This window comes from Rattus norvegicus, chromosome 1 (assembly GCF_036323735.1).
Source record: "Rattus norvegicus strain BN/NHsdMcwi chromosome 1, GRCr8, whole genome shotgun sequence".
NCBI lineage: Eukaryota > Metazoa > Chordata > Mammalia > Rodentia > Muridae > Rattus > Rattus norvegicus.
Genome location: NC_086019.1, coordinates 72064586 through 72082365, shown reverse-complemented (window position 1 = coordinate 72082365; position 17780 = coordinate 72064586). Strand labels below are relative to the sequence as shown.

At 38.3% G+C, this 17780-nt stretch overlaps 1 pseudogene; it reads left to right on the top strand.

The window, feature by feature from the left end:
• Positions 1-4491: 4491 nt before the first annotated feature.
• Positions 4492-7149, top strand: LOC134484198 (uncharacterized; annotated as a pseudogene).
• The last annotated feature ends 10631 nt before the right edge of the window (positions 7150-17780 follow it).

The following is a 17780-nucleotide window of genomic DNA, read 5'->3' as shown; positions in this document are numbered from 1 at the left end:
GCAGAAAGACTGAAAGGTTGATGCTTCACTTCGACTTTGAAGGTAGAACAAATACTCGTGGGAAGAACTAAAGGGTCAAAAAGTGGAGCAGGGACTGAATCTCCAGTCCACACAACTCATACTGTTTGGGAAATATACAGTCAAAATTCACTGGAGATACCTGTAGTACATACTCTTTTTTTTTTAAGATGTTGTGATTTTATTTCTATTTCTTTTTTATTTTTTCTCCATCTTTATTAAATTGTGTATTTCTTGTTTACATTTCAATTGTTATTTCCTTCCCTGGTTTCCAAGCAAATGTCCCCCTAACCCCTCCCCTTCCTCTTTGATATGGGTATTCTCCTCCCCATCCTCCTCCCAATACTGCCCTTCCCCCAACAATTCTGTTCACTGGGGGTTCAGTCCTAGCAGGACCAAGGGCTTCTACTTCCACTGGTGCCCTTACTAGTTTATTTATTGGTACCTATGCAGTTGGAGACCAGGGTCAGTCCATGTATAGTCTTTGGGTAGTGGCTTAGTCCCTGGAAGCTCTGGTTGCTTGGCATTGTTGTTCATATGGGGTCTCAGGCCCCTTCAAGCTCTTTCAGTCCTTTCTCTGATTCTTTCAACGGGGGTCCCATTTTCAGTTCAGTGGTTTGCTGCTGGCATTCGCCTGTGTATTTGCCATATTCTGGCTGTGTCTCTCAGGAGAGATCTACATGTGGTTCCTGTCAGCCTACACTTCTTTGCTTCATCCATCTTATTTAGTTTGTTGGCTGTATATGTATGGGCCACATGTGGGGCAGGCTCTGAATGGGTGTTCCTTCTGCCTCTGTTCTAAAATTTGCTTCCCTATTCCCTCCCAAGGGTATTCTTGTTCCCCTTTTAAAGAAGCAGTGAAGCATTCACATTTTGGCCACCCTTCTTCAATTTCATGTGTTCTGTGCATCTAGGGTTATTATTATTATTATTATTATTATTATTATTATTATTATTATTATGACAAAATATTATTGAGTCTCTAAAAGAATTTGGTGTTGTTTCTTGGATAGCAGGTACAATGAACAGGATAACATTGTCCTGATCACCATTATCAGAACACTTGATAAATTTTCATGATGACATTCACAAGGAAAATATAAAAGCATCTATTGTTTATGGAGAATATTGTTGAAGTACTCTTTCTCAACTGGTCATTTCACTATTCCAAACGTGAAGATACATCCTGTTTTCAGGTTTCCATTCTTCTTTTCATTCTGTTTCCCTGTCCAAAAACAGCTAAGATTAATGAAAGTGACCATGAGGAGTGGAATATTCAGGAGCAAGAAGAATAAAATAAAAGTGAGCATAGTTTTCCTAAGTCTGGGCAGTAAGAATGGTGAAGAGCCATGCTGATCAGCAAATCAAAGATGTACCTATACATACCAGACTCCTGTCTTTCTGTAGCCAAAGCAGAGGTTACCTCTGTATTCATACCTTCCTTTCTCCAGGTGGTTTCTCACCTCTTGAAGTATCTTTGGCAATTGTTCTGGAGCTCAGTATCTGTTGTCTATAGTGCATGTTTAGACTTGTGATAAATACCAATAACAATGTTTTAGCTAGTTCCATGACATCACTGTGATTTTATAAATTAAAGTCCCAGGAAGGATGACAATTGGGAAAATATGGTCCCAAGACGGCCTCAAAATTTGTTTATGCGAACCCTTTTAGAATGATGTCAATGGATTTTTTTAGGTGACACAAAGTAAGAAATGCATTAATAATTCAAGAAGGTCTTTAAGAGTCAGTGTGTATGATTAAACTTTGAGCAAATTGTCACAAATTTCCTGAAATAGAAAAATACTGCCTCACAGTTTAGAGTTAGGAGAATCTGTGGACTATGCTATAACAGTGACATGAATGACCTGTGTTCTCATTGCCTTGATAAAATATAATTAAGCCAAATCCAGTAATACCTTGCATCCAGCTCTATCCAGAACTCTCCAGGACACCAGAGAAGCACAGCAAAAATATATGTTAAATATTGGTTTTGAAAAACTGAAGAAGATTCAGTGAAAATGCCAAAACTCTGTGCCTCATCAGATATGACATAAGACTTAGCATTTGTTCAATCAATCATTATTAATTATAAACTAAGCTGAATTTTGGGTTCTAAAACATGAATTCCCTCCCTGAACCTCAGGTCTCACTTATTAATACCTGTCTTGATAGGTTTCTTTTAGTTATTTTTTTTTCATTTTCTAGCTTGATTCACTCCTTTTACATTCCAGGAGTGACTGTGAAGAAGTCTTGTATTGAACCTCCATGCAACTCCTCCCATACACAACCATGTTCTTTCCCAAATTCTCAATCTGTTTCTTTCTTTCATTTTAAATTACTCTTCAAATATTTTTTACAGTCCATACATTATCTCCCTAGTGGTCCACCCTCTGTCCGTTCCTTATTCCATACCTCAGCCCCTATCTCCAAGAGGATGCTCCCCCACGCCCCAGGTCCACCCTCAACTCACGAGACCTTCACACACCTTGGCACCTTAAGTCTCTCAATGTGAGGTGCATCTTCTCTCACAGAGGCCTGACCAGGAAGTCTTCTGCTGTGTATATGTTGGGGACCTCATATTTGCTGATATACACTGCTTGATTCGTGGTGCAGTGTCTGAAAGATCTCAGGGGTTCAAGTTAGGTGAAAATGCTAGTCCTCCTATGGGGTAACCCCTCCTCTTCAGCTTCATCTAGTTTTTCCCTAATGGAAACACAGGGGTTCCTGGCTCCTGTCCATCACTTAGTTATAAGTATCTGCATCTGGTACTTTCAGCTGCTTGTTGGGCCCTTCTGACAGAAGGTCTGTTAGTTTCCTGTCTGTAAGTATACAATAGCATCAGAAATATTGTCTCGCTTTGGAGCCTCTTGAGCTGTATCCAAATTTGGGCCTGTCACTGGATTTTCTTTCCCTCAGGTACATCTCAGGTTTTGTCCTTGCATTTCTTTTAGAAAGGAACAATGCTAGGTTAGAGCTTTTGACTGAGTGGTCACAACCCCATCCCTCAACTTGATGTCCTGTCTTTTTACTGTAGCTGGACTCTACAAGTTCCCTTTCCCGACTGTGGGGCCTTTCATCTAAGGTACCAACTTTGAGCCCCCCTCCTACCTCCCGAGTTTACTTGTTTCCATTATGTCTGCTGTCCCACAGGGCTTCAGTCCTGTCCCAACTTAATACATGGTCTTGTTCTCCACCACTGTTCCCATTTTCTCTCTCCCCAACTTCCTCCCTCCCTCTCCCATCTGCCTGATTGCTTTCTTCTCCCTCCATAGTGGCATTGAGGTATCCTCACTTGGGTCCTTGGGCTTGTTAACCTTCTTGAGTTCTGTAGGTTATATCCTGAGTATTCTGTACTTTTCTGGCGGATATGCACTTATTGGTGAGTACATAACATGCATGTCATTTTGAGTCCGAATTACCTCACTCAGGATGATATTTTCTAGTTCCATCCATTTGCCTGAACAACTCATGATGTCCTACTTAATAGGTGAGTAGTAATCTATTGTGTAAATGAACCACGTTTTCTGTATCCATTCTTCCTTTTTGGGACATCTGGGTTGTTTCCAGCTTCTGACTATAACAAATAAGGCTGCAATGAACATAGTGGGACATATGCTCCTGTGGCATGGTGGGCATCTTTTGGATATATCCCAAAAGGTGAAATCCCAAGAATGTTTTTATTTGCATTTTTTGATCACTCATGATTTGGACATTTCTTTAAGGGCTTCTCAGCCATTCAGTATTTCTATATTGTATATTTTCTGTTTAGTTCTATTTTATCCCATTTTTTGATTGATTTTTTTTAAATTTTCTTGTTCCTTATCTTCTTGAGTTCTTTATATATTTTGGCTCCTTGCATTCTATCAGACAGGTGGTTAGTGAAGATAATTTCCCAGTCTGTAGGTTGACGATTTGCCCTATTCCCTATGTCCTTTAACTTACAGAAACTTTGCAGTCCCATGAGGTCCCATTTATCAGCCTGAGCCATTTGACATCTGTTTAGAAAATTTTCCTGAACCCCAAAGCCAATGAGTTTGAGGCTCTTTCCCAATTTCTGTTCTGTTAGATTCAAGGTATCTGGTTTCCTGTTGAGGTCCTTGATCCAGTTGGACTTGAGCTTTGTTCAAGGTGTGAAATATGAATCTATTTTCATTTTTCTACATACAGACTGCCAACCACACCAATACCACTTATTAAAGATGCAGTTTTCTTTCCATTGTATATTTTTGGCTTCTTTGTCAAAGTTTCAGTATCCATAAGTGTGTGGCTTCATTTTTGGGTCTTCAACTCTATTCTACTGACCAACTTGTCTGTGTAGGTACAAATATCATGCAGTTTTTATAACTATTATTCGGTAATATAGCTGCAGGTCAGGGATGGTGATTCCTCCATAAGTTCTTTTATTGTTAAGAATTGTTTTGGGGAGGAAGAGACCGGAAAGACAGAGAGAGGAGCTGTGGCACCACAACATGGATGCTGACCTTACAATTCCACGCTGTACCTTTACAGAATATCACATTGGTGTACTATATTTATGACATTATTCTGATTGGACCAAGTGAGCAGGAAGTAGCAAACACTTTGGACTTATTCGTAACACGTATGTGTATCACAGGATGGGAAATAAATCCAAACAAAATTCAGGAACCATCTATATCAGGGAAATTCTTTGGAGTCCAGTTGTGTGGGCCATGCAGAGATATTCCTTCTAAAGTGAAAGATAAATTATTGCATCTGGCCCCTCCCACCACCAAGAAAGAAGCACAACATTTACTGGGTCTATTTGGATTCTGGAGACAGCACATTTTTCACTTGGGTGTGTTACTCAGGCCCATTTACCGAGTGACTCAGAAAGCTGCTATCCTTTTACGGGGCCCGGAACAGGAGAAGGCCCTTCAACAGGTCCAGGCTGCTGTGCAGGCTGTGATACCACTTGGATCATATTATCCAGGAGACCCGATGGTTCTTGAGGTGTCAGTGGCAGATAGAGATGCTGTTCGGAGCCTCTGGGAGGCCCATGTAAGTAAATCACACAAAGGGATCTTTGGGGATTTGAAGCAAAGCTCTAACATCATCTGAAGACAACTATTCTTTTGAAAAACATCTCTTGGCCTGCTATTGGGCCTTAATGGAAACTGAATGTTTGACAACAGGACACCAAATTACCATGCGACCTGAGCTACCCATCATGAGCTGGGTTTTATCAGACCCTCAAAGTCATAAAGTAGGATGACGTGCAATACAGCGGTCTATTATAAAATGAAAGTGGTATATACATAATCAGGCCCAAGCAGGTCCTGAAGGAACAAGCAAGTTACATGAAGAAGTTGCTCAAATGCCAGTGGTCTCTACTCCTGTTATGATGCCATCTGCTGCCAAGCAGGTACACATACCCTCATGTAGTGCTCCCTATGATTAGCTGACTGAAGAAGAGAAGACTAGGACCTGATATATTGATGGTTCTTCATGTTATGCAGGCACCACCCAGAAGTGGACAACTGCTGCATTACAACAGCTTTCTGGCACAACCCTGAAAGAAACTGGTGAAGGGAAATCGTCACAGTGTGTAGAACTTCGAGCAGTAGACATGATATTACAGTTTGTTTGGAAGAAGAAATGGCCAGGTGTATGATGGTTCGCTGATTCATGGCTGTAGACAATGGATTGGCTAAATTTTCAGGGACTTGGAAAGATAGTGATTGGAAAATTGATCAGAAAGACATCTTGGGAAGAAATATGTGGATAGATCTCTCCAAATGGGTAAAAGATGTAAATATATTTGGTTCCTATGTAAATGCTCATCAAAAGGTGACTTCTCCTGAGGAGGAATTCAATAATCAAGTGGATAAAATGACCCATTCTGTGGATAGTCAGCCTCTTTCCCCAGCCATTGTCATTGCTCAATGGGCACATCAACACAGTGGCCATGGTGGTCAAGAAGGAGGTTTTCTTGGGCACAATAACAGGGATTTCCATTTACCAAGGCTGACCTGGCTGCTGAATGACAGATCTGACAAAAGCAGAGATCAACACTGAGCCCAGATATGGTACCATTCCTCAAGGTGACCACCTTGCAACCTGGGGCAGGTTGACTACATTGAACCACTTCCTTCGTGGAAAGGAAAATGTTTTGTTCCTACAGAAGGAGATATTTATTTTGGTTATAGATTTGCCTTTCCTGTGCATAATGCTTCTGCCAAAACCACTGTCTGTGAATTTACAGAATGTCTTATACATCATCATGGTATACTGTAGAAACACAGTATTGCTTCTGAACAATGAAATTATTTCATACCCAGAGAAGTGAGACAGTGGGCCCATGATCATGGAATATGCTGATCTTACCATGTTCCCCATTATCCTGAAACATCTGGTCTGTTAGAAAGATGGGATTTGAAGACACAGTTACAGTGCCAACTAGGTGGCAGCAGCATGGAGGGCTGGGGCAAAGCTCTTCAAAAGGCAGTATATGCTTTGAATCAGCATCCGATATATGGTACAGTTTCTGCTAGAGCCAGGATCCATGGTTCTAGGAATCAAGGAGTGGAAAAGGAAATATTTTCACTCACTATCATTCCTAATGACCCTCTAGGAAAATTTTTGCTTCCTGTAATCCACAACCCTCGGTTCTGGTGGCCTAGAAGTTTTGGTTCCAGAGCAGGGAGTGCTCCTACCAGGAGCCACAACAAACATTCTATTGAACTGGAAGCTCAGACTTCCCTCTGGTCATTTTGGGCTTCTAATGTCCTTAAACCAACAGGCTAAGCATAGAATAACAGTGTTATGAGGGGGGGGATAGATCCAGATTACTGTGGGAAAATTGGATTGGCTTTCCACAATGGAGATAAGAAGGATTATGTCTGGAGTGCAAGAAATCCTTTAGGGCGTCTCTGAGTACTACGATGCCCTGTGATTAAAGTCAATGGGAAACTACAACAGCCTAATCGAAGCAGGATGGCAAAGGATGCAGACCCATCAGGAATGATAGTGTTGTTCACTCCTCCAGGGAAAGAGTCAAGACCTGCTGAGGTGCTGGCACAGGGTGGAGGAAATACAGATACGGTAATAGAGGAAGGTAGTTATAAATACCAGCTAAGGCCACATAACCAGTTGCAGAAATGAGGATTATAAAGTACTATGAATGCTTCTGTTTTGTTTTGTTAAGAATACATTTGTCCTCTTTCACTTTCTTTAACATCAATTGGGATTATAGTGTCAATACTAAAAGAATGTTCCCAAGGGTCATTGCCCCATTGTCAATTTACAAATGCCTTTACAATTAAATGAGGAATATTTATATAATGTTAGGCATATTCATGACCTTTTTATTGTTTTATATGGACATGAGATGTTATTTGTGTCGAGTTGACAAGGGGTGGATTGTAGTGGCTATTCCTGGTTGTCAACTTGACTATATTTGAAATGAACTACAATCCAGAATTGGAAGGCCCATCTGTGATCCTGATCTTGAGGATGGGAGATACAAATATCTGACCTGGATATTGAGGCATAGTAGCTATGAATCCCAGGAGACCAAGGCAAGGAGATTTCTGAGTTCAAGGTCATCTGGGACAAAGCAAGTTCCAGATCCAGGCATGGTGTTACAAACCTTTAATCTGGGACACACCTTCTGCTGGAGACCTATATGAAGATATTGGAAGAAGGAAGATTTCTCTCTCTCTCTCTCTCTCTCTCTCTCTCTCTCTCTCTCTCTCTCTATCTCTGTCCTCTATTCTTCCTCTTCTTCTTCATCCTCCTCCTTCCCCTCCTCCCCCCTTCCTCCTCCTCCCCCTCTTCCTCCTCCTCCCTGCCTGCCTGCCTGCCTGCCTGCCTGCCTGCCTGCCTGCCTGCCTGCCTGCCTGCATGCCTACCTGCCTTATGGGACTGAACAGCTGCCAGATCCTTGTACTTGTGTTCACAGATGCTGCTGATCATTGTTAGGGAGTTGGACTACAGACTGTAAGTCATCAACAAATTCCATTACTCTATAGAGACTACCCATAAGTTCTGTGACTCAAGAGAACACTAAGTAATACACATTCCAAGACAGCCGCCAAATTAAGTTCATCAGACTCAACCAACCAGATGTGGGGCACAACAGGAATGATTGCACACTGTTGCAGTCGATATAAACAGGGTCTCCCAGCACTGACCTGAAGTGGAAACTTAAGGGTTCTTTGGAAAGTCAGTTCTGCTGGATGCATTTTGCTAAAGCAGACACATGAAAGAACATTTTGCTGAAGCAGACTCAGGTGAAAAGATGTTCTGCTAAAGCAAGCAGGTGAAAGGGCATGTGATCAAGGATTTTTGCTAACAACACTCGTGTATTGGGCAGCCTTGCATTGCATACTTGAGCTCCATTTGTCCAGACTCCATAAGAGTCCCAAAAATCTCCCGGAGGTGTGCTGCAGCTTCTTGACACTTTTGAAGGTCTCAGGCTTATTGGCAGAGTAATGTCAGCTGAGATAGACTTATGTGCTGTGGCAAGTCCAGTGGAGGACACATGATGTTTGTGAGGAAATAAAGTTTCATAGTTTCATAGATATGAGAAACAAAGTTATAAAAACAAGGTTTTGAGAAATATATCTGGTGGTCAGGATGCCTGTAACAAACTTGTGAACTTTCTGAGAGATACATGATGTCATGCTGCACAGTGATATTATAAAGTTCTGGTGCTCAAGATATTGAGGCATTTCTGAGTAAACTAATTAAGACAAAAAAACCCAAAACAACAACAACAAAAAAAAACAGAAATCAAACAAACAAACAAAAAAACCCCAACTATTCTCAGAAAGAACCCACCAACCCTTCCTGTGGCAAATTCCAGGAACAACTGCAAGATGTCATCCTGACCCTTCCCGACCTCCCAGTTCACCCCCCCCCACTCTAAGGGATGTGTCAAATTAGCCCTTTCCCAGTGATTCACCAAGGTCAGGTGTAGTAGAGCTGGATGAGGAAAGTGACAAACAGAGCCAAAAACAGCCCCTTTAGATGACCGGCCAATACCTGACCAGATACTTTGTCCTGTGTACCACCAATGAGAATGGGCCAGCTAACCCTGTTGCTGAAGTCTGCTCTCTGTAATAAATAAAATTTGTGTGCTTTTTGGGTTTAGGGTTGCTTCTCCCTGCGTGGACAAGAAACCCCACTTACATGGATTAAAAAAACTCAAGGCAAAAAAAAATTGTTTTGGCTATTATGTTTTTTGTCCAGATAAATTTGAGAAGTGCTCTTTCCATTTCTTTGAAAAATTGTGTTGGAATTTTGTTGTCCAGGATTGTCTTGAGTGTTTTTGTTAGATTGGTTATTTTTACTGTGTTAACTCTACCAATTTCTGAGCATGGGAAGTCTCTCTATATTCTGAGGTCTTGAACTTCTTTCTTGAGGGACTTAACATTCTTATCATACAGATCGTTCATTTGTTCAATTAGATACACCCCAAGATATTTTATATTATTTGTGACTACTGTGAAGGATATAGTTTCTCTAAATTCTCTTTTAACCCATTTACCATTTGAATAAATGAAGGCTACTGATTTTCTTCACTTAATTTTATACCCAGCCACTTTACAAATGTAGTTGATCAGCTGTAGAAGTTCTCTGGTAGAATTTTTGGGGTTGCTTATGTGTACTATCATATCATCTGGACATAGGGATACCCTTATTTCTCCTTTGCCAATTTGTATCCTCATGATCTTCTTTTGTTGTCTTACTGCTCTAGCTATAACCTCATGTACTATACTGAAGAGGTATGCAGAGAGTAGGAGGCCTTGTCTTGTCCCAGATTTTAGTGGGATTGCTTCAAGTATCTCTTCATTTAATTTGATATTGCCTATGCTTTGCTGTATATACATTTATTTTTTTAGGTATGGGCCTTAAATTTGTGAACCATCTAATACTTTTAATGTGAAGTTGTGTTGTATTTTGGAAAATTCTTTTCTAGCATCTAATGAAATAATCATGTGATTTTTTTCATTGAATTAGTTTATAAACTGAATTACATTAGTGGACTTTCATATATTGAACCAACTTTGTATTCGTAAGATGAAGCCTACTTACTTGATCATGGTAAATGATGATTTTGATGTGTTCATGGATTCAGTTTATGAAAATTATATTGAGTATCTCTGCATTGATGTTCATAATGGAAATTATTCTAAAGTTCATTGGTTCCTTGTGTAGTTTAGGTTTCAGAGCAATTGTGGCTGCATAAAATGAATTAGATACTGTTCTTTCTGTTTCTATTTTATGGAATAGTTTGAGGAGTATTTGTATTAGCTCTTCTCTGAAGGTCTAATAGAATTCTCCACTAAAGCCGTCTGACCCTAGGCTTTTTATGGTTAGGATGTTTTTAATTACTTCTTGTATACCCTTTAGCTGTATGGGCCTGTTTATATAGCTTACCTGTCTTGATTTAACTTTGGTATATTATAACTTTCTAGAAAATCATACACTTCATCTAGACTTTGCAATTTTGTTGAGTATAGGCTTTTGAAGTAGGATCTGATGATTTTTTTTAAATTCCTCTGTTTCTCTTGTTATGTCTCCATATTCATTTCTGATTATGTTAATTTTTCTGATTTTCTCAAAGAACCAGCTTTTAGTTTTGTGATTCTTTACATTTTTCTCTGGGTTTCTATTTGGTTGATTTTTGCCTTGGGTTGGACTATTTCCTGCATTGTATTCCTCTCGAATAGAATGTGTTTGCTTCTGTTTTGTTTTAGAGCTCTCATGTATGCTGTTAAGTTGCTACTGCATGATCTCTCCAACTTCTTTACCATGGCACTTAGTGTTGTGCAATTTTTTCTTAGCACCGCTTTCATTGTATCCCATAAGTTTGGGTATGTTGTGTCACCATTTCCATTAAATTCCTAGAAGTCTTTAATTTCTTTCTTTATATCTTTCCTGTCCAAGATATCATTGAGGAGAAAGTTGTTCATTTTCCATGAATATGTGAGCTTTCTGTTGTGTCTCTTTTTATTGAAGACCAGTCTTAATTATTGTTGATGTCATAGGATGCATGCAATTATTTCATATTTCTTATATACGCTGAGATTTGTTTTGTGACTGATCATATGGTCAATTTTGGAGAAGGTACCCTGAGGTGCAGAGAAGTAGATATATTCTTTTGTTTTAGGGTGAATTGTTCTGTGAATATCTGTTGAGTCCATTCGGTTCATAACTTCTGTTAGTTTCACTGAGTCTCAGTTTGGTTTTTGTTTGCATGATCTGTGCATTGATGAGAATGGCATGTTGAAGTCTCGCATTATTATTGTTTGATGTTCATTGTGTGTTTGGACTATAGCTATGTTTCTTTTACAAACATCGGTACTCTTGAATTTGGGGCATAGATGTTCAAAATTGTGAGGAGATCTTGGTGGTTTTTTTCCCTTGATATGCATGATGTTTTCTTCCTTATATCTTTTACATTTTTGCTTTATTAGTTAGATAAGACTACATAATTTTCCTACTTCCTTTTAGTTTCTTGAGTAGCTCCCAGATGCACTCCACATTCTTTCTCTGTCTCCTTCTGTCTCTTTGTCTTTCTCTCTATCTCAGTCACTTGCTCTCTGAATCTCTCTGACTCTTTCTAATTCATGATTAGTTAACTGTTGCTAATTTTTGATCAACATATATTATGAAAACACATGTATCATAAAAAATTAAAATTTTCAGAATAAAAGTACACCTACGTCCCTAGTCCTGTAATCTAGTCTAGTCTAGTAATCTCCTTGCAACAAAACGAAAAGAAGAGAGCCACAAAAACATAATTTAATCTCTAAATACAAAAATACCAGGAACCAACAATCACTATTCCTTAATATCTATCAACACCAATGGATTCGATTCACCCAATAAAAAGACAAAGAGTTACAAACTGGATACATAAAAAGACCCAGGCTGGAAAACAACTTTCCAAGCAAATGGTTCAAAGAACCAAGCTGGAGTGGCCATTCTAATATGGAATAAAATCAACTTTCAACCAAAAGTCATCAAAAAAGAGAAGGAAGAACACTTCATATTCATCGAAGGAAAATTCCTCCATAATGAACTCTCAATCCTAAATATGTATTCTCCAAATTAACAACATCAGAAATGAAAGCAGAGACATATCAACAGAATCTGAGGAAATTCAAAAAATCATAAAATCTACTAGAAAAGCTTGAAAAACTTGAGAAAGTGAGGAATCTTCTAGACAAATACCATGTACCAAAGTTAATTCAGGAACAGTTAAGTCATCTAAGCAACCACATAACTCCTAAAGAAATACAAGCAGTTATTAAAAGTCTCACCACCAAAAGGAGCCCAGGCCCAGAGGGGTTTAGTGCAGAATTCTAACAGAAATTCATAAAGAACCTCATGCCAATACTGTCCAATTATTCCAAAAAATACAGACAGCTGGAGAACCAGAAAATTCCTTCTATGAAACCACAAGTACTACTATAACTAAGCCATACAAAGGCACAACAAAGAAAGAGAACCTCAGACCTATTTCCTTATGAATATTGATGCATAAATACTCAACAAAATTTTTGCAAAAGGAATCCAAAAACACATCAAAATAATAATCCATCATGATCAAGTAGGCTTCATCCCAGGTATGCAGGGATGGTTCAATATACAGAAATCCATCAACCTAATGTACTATATGAACAAACTCAAAGATAAAAACTACATGATCATTTCATTAGATTCAGGGAAAGCATTTGACAAAATCCAATATCCTTTCATGATAAAAGTCCTGGAAAGAGTAGGAATTCAAAGCATATACCTGAACATAGTAAAAGCAGCTATATACAGCAATTCAGTAGCTATCATCAAGCTAAATGGATAGAAATTTGAAGCAATCAAACTAGAATCAGGGAATAAAGAAGACTGCCCAATCACTCTCTAATTATTCAATATAGTTCTTGAATTCGTAGACGAAGCAATGAGACAAAAAAAAGGAGGTGAAAAAGATACATTTTGGAAAGGAAGAAGTCAAAATATCACTATTTGGATATGATATGAAAGCATATTTAAGTGACCCCAAAAGTTCCACTGGAGAACTACTTAAGTCTGATAAACAACTTCAGCAAAGTGGCTGGGTATAATATTAACTCAAACCGATCATTAGCCTTCCTCTACTCAAAGGATAAACAGGCTGAGAAAAATATTAGGGAAATGACACCTTTCAAAATAATCCCAAATAATATACAATTCCTTGGTGTGTGTTTAACCAAGCAAGTGAAAGATATGTATGACAAAAATTTCAAGTCTTTGAAGAAAGAAATTGAAGAAGATCTCAGAATATGGAAAGAATGCCCATTCTCATGGATTGGCAGGATTAATATAGGAAAAATGGCCATTTTGCCAAAAGCAATCTACTGATTCAATGCAATCCCTATCAAAATTCCAACTCAATTCTTCATAGATTTAGAAAGAACAATTTGCAAATTCATTTGGAATAACAAAAAACACAGGATAGATGAAACTATCCTCAACAATAAAAGAACTCCTGGGAGACTCACCATCCATGACTTCAACCAGGATTACAGAGCAATAGTGATAAAAACTGTATGGTATTGGTGCAGAAACTGGGAGATAGATTCGTGGAATAGAATTGAAGACCCAGCAATGAACCCAGACAACTATGGTCAGTTGATCTTTGACAAAGAAACTAAAACCATCCAATGGGAAAAAGATAGCATTTTCAACAAATTGTGCTGGTTGAACTGGAGGTCAGCATGTAGAATAATGCAAATTATTATCATGCTGTTCAAAGCTTAACTCCACGTGGATCAAGGATGTCCACTTCAAACCAAATATGCTCAAACTAATAGAAGAAAAAGTGGTGAAGAGTCTCGAACACATGGGCACTGGGAAAAATTTCCTGAATAGAAAGTCAATGACTTATGCTCTAAGATCAAGAATCAACAAATGGGACCTCATGAAACTGCAAAGCTTCTGTAAGGCAAAAGACTCTGTCATTAGGACAAAATGGCAACCAACAGATTGGGAAAAGATCTTTACCAATCCTACATCCAATATAGGGCTAATATCCAAATCATACAAAGTACTCAAAAAGTTAGACTCCAGACAGTTAAATAACCCTATTAAAAATGGAGTTCAGAGCTAAACACAGAATTCATAGCTAAGGAATATCTAATGGACGAGAAGCACCTAAAGAAATGTTCAACATCTTTAGTCATCAGGGAAATGCATATCAAAACAACCCTGAGATTCTACCTCACACCAAACAGAATGGTGAAGATAAAAATTTCAGGGGACAGTAGATGTTGGCAAGGATGTGTAGAAAGAGGAACACTCTTCCATTGTTTGAATTCCATTGTGGGATTTCAAACTCTTACAACCTCTCTGGAAATCAGTCTGGATGATCCTCAGAAAATGGGAAGTTGCACTACTTGAGGACCTACCTCTGACTCTCTTGGGAATATATGGAAAAGATGCTCCAACATACAACAAAGACACATGCTCCACTATGTTCATAGCAGCCTTTTTATAATAGCCAGTAGCTGGAAAGGATCCATATGCCCTTCAAAAGAGGAATAGATACAGAAAATGTGGTATAGCTACACAATGGAGTACTACTCAGCTATCAAAAACAATGACTTCATGAAATTCTTAAGCAAATGAAATGAACTTGAAAATATCATCCTGAGTGAGGTAACCACATCACAGAAAAACACACATGGTATGCACTCATTGATAAGTGGATATTAGTCGAAAAGCTCAAATTACCCAAGATGCAATCCACAGACCATATGAAATTCAAGAAGAAGGATGAACAAAATGTGGATACTTCCCTTTTCCTTAAAAAAGGGAACAAAATTTCCATTGGAGGGGATAGGGAGGCACATTCTCTTACTAGAATTCATTTTTGTGGTTGCACAACTTTAGTATAGTCATACAACTGTGTAAGAATGGAGAATATAAAACTTGAGAGAATAGTGTCTTCTAACTAGGGGCATTTAAGGAGATTGATTATACTTTAAGAGGACTGAGTTCAACTGCAGCACCCTATGGAAGATAACAGTCATCTCAATTCTATGTCTTACAAGTCAGAGACTTATTCTTGTGTTTGTAGCTCCTGCATGCATATAATTAAACAACCATATAAAGAAAAAATGAATTATTTTACAATAGAAATCTACTATTTATCATTTATGCCTGGGGATATTTATACTATAAATTCACTATCACTTATAGTTCCTATTTAATACAGTATTATCAAGACCAATGTTTTATTTCAACAGTAATGTGATGAATGCAGAGTTTGGATGGCCAGAGTTGCACAAGCCAGTGCAGGACGAACAACGAACAGCTTTTGAACTCATGGAGTATGGCCCACCAATTAGCACCACCACTATGGTTATATCTCTGTGTCATTAACCATAACGGGGCAAAGTAATAATTAGCGCTTGATCTTAGTGAAGTTACTTCAATTTAGATAATATTACAAAGAAGCTCTGATAGTCAAAGCCCAGGATTTTGGGCTTAGAAAAGATTCCTGTTACTAGTGTGCTTTTCCTTTTATTATTAATATAGTACTCACTAGGTATTAGCCCACCCCTTTTGAACAGATATCTGCAGATCTCTGAAGGTAAACTGTTTTGTAGTGATGCTATATAGACTTTGTAGATTACTTCTTATTTCCTAATGATGATCCTAAAAATTCCTAAAATTATAACAGTTATTTTAATTTAAGCTCTTTTATAGTGAGATTGCTTTTAGGTTTGATCTGATAGTCAAAACTGCAATGAGAACTCTGTTAGTTTCCCATGAGTCACCGTTTATCTGCTTCTGTACAGTAACCAGACATTCTACTGCTGAAAGCACATTCCCAGAGGTGGTAAAACTGTTAACCAAAGTCATAAAAAGGGAACAAATGGTTTATTATAGGTGTGAGGACAGAAGATTAAATATTGAATGGGTATATCTTTCAGCCTCTCAGGAGGCAGTATCTCTAGCACTCACAGTAATAATACTTGATCTTTTCCAGTCATTGCAACTAGAGCAGATTAATGATTCAATCACAATTCCAGGAAAGAACTTAGAGATGTAGATTTTTAGCACTGACCATCAGACTCAGAAAGCATTTGAAGAAATAAGAAATACTTTGATTACTTTAGCTAGTGACTCTTTAAGGTCAGGGAACAAAAAAATTGACAGCACTGCCTGACCTGACTCTAACTGAGGCAGACTGGTGATGATGGATTTCTTATACTCTTTTTTTCCAACAGCTTCCTAATATAATTTAAGAAGAAATTCTGATTAGTATATATGTATTTAGAAAGTTTAAAATGAATATGATTGAATTTTATAGAGAAGTGTAGTTCTGCGATTCTTTTAAGATTCCTATAAGGTTCACTGGTTGGGTGCACAAAAGCAACTGACCCCTGTGGTTGAATTAGGTAAAAGCTGGAAGAAACTGAGAAGTTTGTCAACCTTGTCTCAATGAGCAATCTCAATTAAACTGGACCCCAGAGACCTCTCAGACACTGGATTACCAACAAGCAGAGTACACTAGCTGAGATGAGGCCTTCAACATGTATACAGCAGAGGACTCCTATGTAAGGGTTTAGTTAGAGAAGATACATCTAAACCTCAAGAGACTGGAGGCCCAGTGGTATCAGTGTGGTATGGACATCCTTGTGGAGATTGGGGAGTTCAGGGAGGAGGTATGGGATGTAGAACAGCCAGGGGTATGGACTGGGAGGGAAATAAAATCAGAAGTGTAAAAATAAATAAATAAAAAATTGAAAAAGCTTAAATTTTAATGATACAGTTAAGTGGAACTAGTGGTTTTAAAACTTAATATGAAAAATACTCTATAACAAATAAACACCATAATTTCTGAGCACAGGGAAAAAGGTTACTTTATAGAAAAGTATTAAATAATTTCTATGGATTGAGAAAAGATCTTTACCAAACCTATATTCCATAGAAGACTAATATCCAATATATACAAAATATTCAAGATATAAGACTCCAGAGAATCAAACAACCCTATTAAAACTGGGTACAGAGCTAAAGAAAAAAACTCTACCGTGAGGAATACCTAATGGCAGAGAAGTACCTAAAGAAATGTTCAACATCCTTAGTCATCAGGGAAATGCAAATCAAATCAACACTGAGATTCCACCTCAAAACAGTCAGAATGATTAAGATCAAAAACTTAGTTGACAACAGATACTGGTGAGTATGATGTGGTAAAAGAGGAACACTCCTCCATTGTTTGTGGGATTACAAGCTGTTACAACAAATCTGGAAACCAGTCTGGAGGATCCTCAGGAAAGTAGATATAGTACTACATGAGGACCCACCTATTCCACTCCTGGACGTATACCCAAAGATGCCCCAACATATAACAAACATACATATTCCACTATGTTCATAGCAGCCTTATATATATATATATAATAGCCCAAAGCTGAACAGAGCCCAGATGACGTTCAACAGCAGAATGGATACAGAAAATGTGGCAGGTTTCAACAATGTAATTCTGCTCAACTATTCAAAACAATGATTTCATGAAATTCACAGGCAAATGGATGGAACTATAAAATATCAGTGTGAGTGAGGTAACCCTATCACCAGAAAAACACACATTGGATGCACTCACTGATAAGTGAATATGAGCCCAAAAGCTAAAAAAACCCAAAATACAATCCACAGACCACATGAAGCTCAAAAAGGACAAACAAAATGCAGATGCTTCAATCCTTCTTAGAAGGGGGAACAACAATGTTCGTAGGAGG